At 45.7% G+C, this 5,464-nt stretch overlaps 1 long non-coding RNA gene across 2 annotated transcripts; it reads left to right on the top strand.

Annotated features, from left to right (window-relative positions):
• The first annotated feature begins 1,760 nt into the window (after positions 1 to 1,760).
• LOC109746519 (uncharacterized) lies at positions 1,761 to 4,555 on the top strand. Of its 2 annotated transcripts, none has more exons than XR_012184915.1 (6): positions 1,761 to 2,237; positions 2,455 to 2,504; positions 2,608 to 2,718; positions 2,969 to 3,054; positions 3,548 to 3,745; positions 4,226 to 4,555. It is a non-coding gene; the product is annotated as an uncharacterized lncRNA (long non-coding RNA). The 2 variants fall into 2 exon arrangements; XR_002228824.4 differs by having other exon boundaries at positions 1,779 to 2,237; positions 2,455 to 2,510.
• The last annotated feature ends 909 nt before the right edge of the window (positions 4,556 to 5,464 follow it).

Below are 5,464 nucleotides of genomic sequence, written 5' to 3'. Positions count from 1 at the left end.
TTCAACAAGTGACTACATATGAAGCAAAATGAGTGAATCTACACTCTAAAATATGTCTACATGCACATCCGTATGTGCGAGTCCATTTGAAATCTGAAAAAGACAAATATTTAGGAACAGATGGAGTATAAGAGTAGACATGGAGATATATCTCCAGCATGGTCTACAACAAAAATGTGCTAGACTGGTTAGCGCCGGATGCTCGCAACGCAATGACATGAATTCGAATTCTGTCTTTAACTTTAGATTTTTATATTATATATTACTTATTTAATATATACTTCTTTCGCTACTGTACTGACAGTGGAACCCACAGAGTACTTAGAATACAAGATTAAGGATGGACTTGTTTCTTTTTAACTTTCTGTACGAAGCTGTAGCCACCCTGCAAGTCACGTGTACAATGTACATGCAATTAACTTTTTATAGAGGGACAATCATACACGCAATTAACTCAAATGGATTGCATGTCACTCTATTATTTCCAGCATAAGAGCATCTCCAACGGCAGCCGGCAAATTTCCTCCTGCTTCCTTCCGCGGAGGAGGACATCAAACGCCAGCGGCATACATTTCCACAACTCTAACCAACCAGATGAAATTCGTGCAAACACGGACTGATTTCATATAAGCATGAAGGATTTCGTATAAAAAAGTCGGATCTTCATATAAACATGATGGATTTGATTACATTTACATGAACTAAGCGGTGCCAATCCGGCTCTCTTGGTATAATTAATACTCCCTCCCTCCGGAAATACTTGTCCTAGAAATTGATGTATCTAGACTTATTTTAGTTATAGATACATAAAATTTGTCCATTCTTAGAACAAATATTTCCCGCCAGTTGGAGAGGGAGTACATAATCTAAATGGCCGCCCGCGGATCCCTTTGTCTTCCTCATGTCCGGCAGACACTTGCGTGGTCGACGAAGGTCCTCGGAAGAGACGAAGAAGCAAAGAAACAACCTGAATGCGCAGTCGTCGCCTCGGCGGTGGCCTTCATGGGACCCAAGTGGCGGCGGCCTCCCGTGTTCTACTTCTCCTCGATGATGGCGGCGGACACGGAGAAGCTGGCCACCGGCTCGTCGCTCTCCACGCACCCGGCTTCTGTCTCTACCTGCATGGCGCTGCCGCAGGCACGGGAGGCGCGGCACCGCAGACACTGGTGGCGCGGTACGACGCGGCAGCGACGACGCCCATACCGGTGTGCTCGCCGCCGTGCCGGCATGGAGCAACTCGCCACTCCTCATCGAGCTGAACTGGAGCGGCGAGTTGCTGAACCACGCGCCTGCTTGGGGCGGCAACTGGCTCCGTCAGGCCAAGCAAGGTTGGTGAAGCACCGAGCGGCCTCGCCCGTATCCGGAGGGCTCGCACTACACCATGGTAGAGGTTAGGTGACACACTTTTGTTGGCAAAGGTCTATTAATCTCTACAGGAGATATGTCGACGTAGCTCTGAAGTTTGTAATCAGATCATCTGTCAGCCAATGTACATCATAATAGACACACTATGTGTCAGAAATCATGCAACGACAATGTATATGTCGGCAACCACTTAGTGACATATCATCTGTCGGTAGATGTGCACATCCTGATAGTTTTTCAGTCGGCGTAGGAATGTGCTTAACGACATAATATATGTCGGCGTAGGTAGGGTGTATGGACACATATTAAGTGTCGGCGTATGTGGACACGTGTCAAGCAAGGAAAGGCCAAACAATTGCCGCGTGAATTAGGCGCGAGAGCCCAAAAATTTCAGTGCGAGCGGCCCAGTTTTCACCCCCAAAGAACCCGTAGCCTCACATCCACTCGCGTTAACCCTATCCACTCTGCCCTGCCCCCAACTTCCGCCGCCGCCGTTCTTGGGGTCTCCATCCTCGGACACGTCCCTGCCGCCACCGGCGGCCATAGCCCCGAGCTCCCGGCCCCTCCATCGCCTGCCTTCCCTGCCCCCTTCTTTGCCACCACATGGGCATCTTTGTTGGCCCGAGTCCCCACCGACGGCGGTGAGCATAACCCAGATCCCTAACCCCATCGATGCATGCCTTCCCCATTGACACGGCCACCGACAGCCGCGTCCGCCGGGGCCTTCACCGACCACCGCTAGCCCTCATGAAGGACCAAGACAGCGACCTCCTCTTCCTCCTCTCAGGGAAAGACCCCTCCTCTTCTTCCTGTCAGGAAGGACCAAGACATCGCCCTCCTCTTCCTCCTCTCAAGGAAAGATCCCGTATGTGGTATGTTGCATCCCAGGAAAAATTATCTTCTGCCATTCTCATGTGCCTGCCTAGTTGGTTATATCTATTAGTTTGGTCTGACAAGCTCTTCTCTGTTATGTGATGCTTTATTTCTCTAAAAATGCTATGGACCTGAAAATTTTCAGTTACTCTGTTATGGATCTGGTTCAGTTTATCACAAACAATTTTAATATGTATCAGCTTACTATCTTGGCAGATGAGCTGTTTTTCAGTCAACGCGTGGCGAGTCCACTTGGAACTGAATAGGCACTGGTTTTTCTTCTTACTCTCCATGAGCCCTTATACTACTGCTATGGTTTATGTGCCTACTTTTAACTCTCTCGACTAAAATTGGGCTGCTTTGTTTCAGCTGATCTGATAGTGTGGGTGGGATCTACAGAACAACCTTGAGATGTGTCTGCGACCAGTCCACATTCTGCACAACTCCCACAACTTGAAGACCAAGATCTTTGCCATTTAAGTACGTCTATGCACCCCAAATGGCTTATTTCAAAGTGTAGAGCGTAGTTTGCAACTGAATGGCTCAGTTTGTCCTGTGATTGCGTCATGTGTAATTTAAATTCACTACTACCAGCACTAGCCATTGTAATTGTGGCTCACTGGTTGTATTAGGAAATGCTCTGCTAATGTTTGTGCAACTCATGACCGGTATTTGAAACAATCCAGTGGGCATTATGTAACAGCTGAACACCACTTTTATTTTATGGTAGATGCTTGAGAGAATAAACTGGATGGATGACCAATCCGAGAAGGGCATTGAACAAAGTGTAGGTATCATGGTCAATTATCTGTAAAGGTATGCCTTTAGCCTTTTAGTGTGTTTAGAAGTTACAAGATGACATGATTTGTTTCTCTGTATGTAGGATCTATCTGCATGCATACTGTATTTATCGGCTTTATTCATACTGATGTCTTCCCAAAGCAACTATGTATTAGAACAGAAGCAATAGGGGCCTGAACCAATGAACCCTTTTTTTGGTTGATAAAAAAGCAATACGTACCTGCTTGGTTCGATTATTTTTTAATAGTCCATGCTTTGGAAATTAACTCTACATGTCGTAGAGATGCTATTTTGTGACTTGACTGATATTTGAGCGATTAAACTGACAGAGACATGTACTTTTTATGCTTATATTCAGTGTTGTACCTTGGTACACCTATGCCAATTGAACATAATTATAGAGTAAAAAATAGATGCAATTAGTGCAGTTACATACAGTTGTCGTCATTACAATGCTCGACACCGAGAAACAAGTTACTAATCCATTTACTCTTGCTGACAAAAGCAGGGAACCATGACCACCAGCATGCAGCGCAGGCAATGGGCGGAGAACAGATGGCTATCTCTCTGGGAACCATGGTCACCCACATGCTGCGGATAACGAATGGTGGATGGAAGGCTACCTCACCAGGAACCAGGTCCACGAGTTATTGTGGGCAATCGGTGGCGAACGGAGGGCTACTTTGCCGGGTACCTCAACTACTAGGTACATTCTTTGTTTCAGTAGTAATTAGCTCACATGCTATTGCATAAGAACATATTCTAAAATGTCACTTTACAAGGTTGCTGGCCTATGTGTTAACACTAAATTGCTTGTGTATCTATGTGTCATGGTTTCCTTTTTTATCCATGGTCATGTAGCTCTTAATCATGAAAATCTAGAGAGGTTGCGAAGGAGTTTGTCTTTTCTTCAGTGAATGCTTATCTAATAGGCTATAAAATAATCTATTGGGTTGTATGATCTCTGTTTTGGATGGTCAATACCTTCATTGTTGATAAAACTGCAAGCACATGAACATAGTTCTATATAGTACCATGTGAGCCAATTATAACTTTTGTAGAAACCATACTATTAACTATGATATCATGAGGATTTATTGATCGAATATGTGTTAATCCACAAATGAGCTTTGAACAACTTGAGCTGATTCCACTTTCTTGACAATTTTTTGTGAAAAAAATTCAGGCACTTAGCCAACTGGTGCACATGGACGTGATGACTTTGCAGCGTTTATGGACCAACCAACTTGTAATCATGGATCTTATGTGTCTTCTAGACCATTTGGTGATTTGGTTATTTTGGAGCTTGCATTTTGTGCATCTGGATACAGACTTGTGTGTTCTGGATCATCTAGTTGAAGTTTCTCATACCAGCAAATAGTGCTATCTTTTTGTGACTTGTGTGTTCTGGGTGATTGTTAAGATGGTAAAAACTATGCTTTGTCAAGATTGATGTGTTTGTCAACTTGTGTTCAATGTATATGCACGTTTGTGAATATATTTCATTGTTGTACAATGTGTTCATCTTGAACCTACTTCTGGATGTGTGGATAATAATTGAATCTGTTTAGAGCTTATATATATTGTTTGGCGGCACATCACTTTACCAACAATTTATCGGTCGGCAAAGGCACTATCTGTCGGTGTAGGTAGGGTGTATGCTGATAGACTATCTGTTGGCATAGATATGGTGTATGTGGCTAATAAAGTGTCGGCATAGGTAGGGTATATGTGGACACGCTATCTGTTGGCATAGGTAGCGTGTATGTTGTCTGATAAAGTGTCGGCGTATGTAGGGTGTATGTGGACATACTATTTGTCGGCGTATGTAGGGTGTATGCCGACTGATAAAGTGTCGGGAAGTAAATAACTGTCGGCATTACCTTTGCCCACAGCAAGTCCTCCGACTCTTTCTTCTTCTGTCAGCATTGGTGTTAGCTACAACTTAACTGTCGGCAAAGGTACCCTATGCCGACATTGGTGTGTCACGGAAGCTCTACCGTGGTGTAGTGTCGGCGGGCCACCCAGCCAGGTAATATGCCGGAGAACGGCTCCTCGGAAGCCATCGGAAGAGTGGAGAAAATGGTGAAGGAGGAGATGGGGGAGCGGCGGAGGGGTGCGATTCTTGCCCGCTGTCTGTCTGGCCTCGTGTAAATAGAGGGCGGACGGTAGGAGCTTGGCTGGCATTTGGCCTCGTTAAACTGAGGGCGGACGGGAGGAGCTCGGCCGGTGTTGTGTTTAATTCCGGCCCGCTCATGAACGGACGTGTGGTCGGAGTAGGTTTCTCGGTTTGCATGCGGGTTTAATGGAGGGGTTTGATGGAGGCGAGGAGGCGTGTTCAGCCGGGCATGCAGCGGGCGGCGCAGTACTATTCGATTTGAGAGCGGGCGGCGTAGTTCCCGATACGGCTTTAATGCAGACGAGG

The sequence above is a fragment of the Aegilops tauschii genome, chromosome 5, assembly GCF_002575655.3.
Source record: "Aegilops tauschii subsp. strangulata cultivar AL8/78 chromosome 5, Aet v6.0, whole genome shotgun sequence".
In the NCBI taxonomy this organism is placed as follows: domain Eukaryota; kingdom Viridiplantae; phylum Streptophyta; class Magnoliopsida; order Poales; family Poaceae; genus Aegilops; species Aegilops tauschii.
Note: the sequence above shows the minus strand (reverse complement) of the source record. Positions and strands in the feature narration are given on the sequence as shown.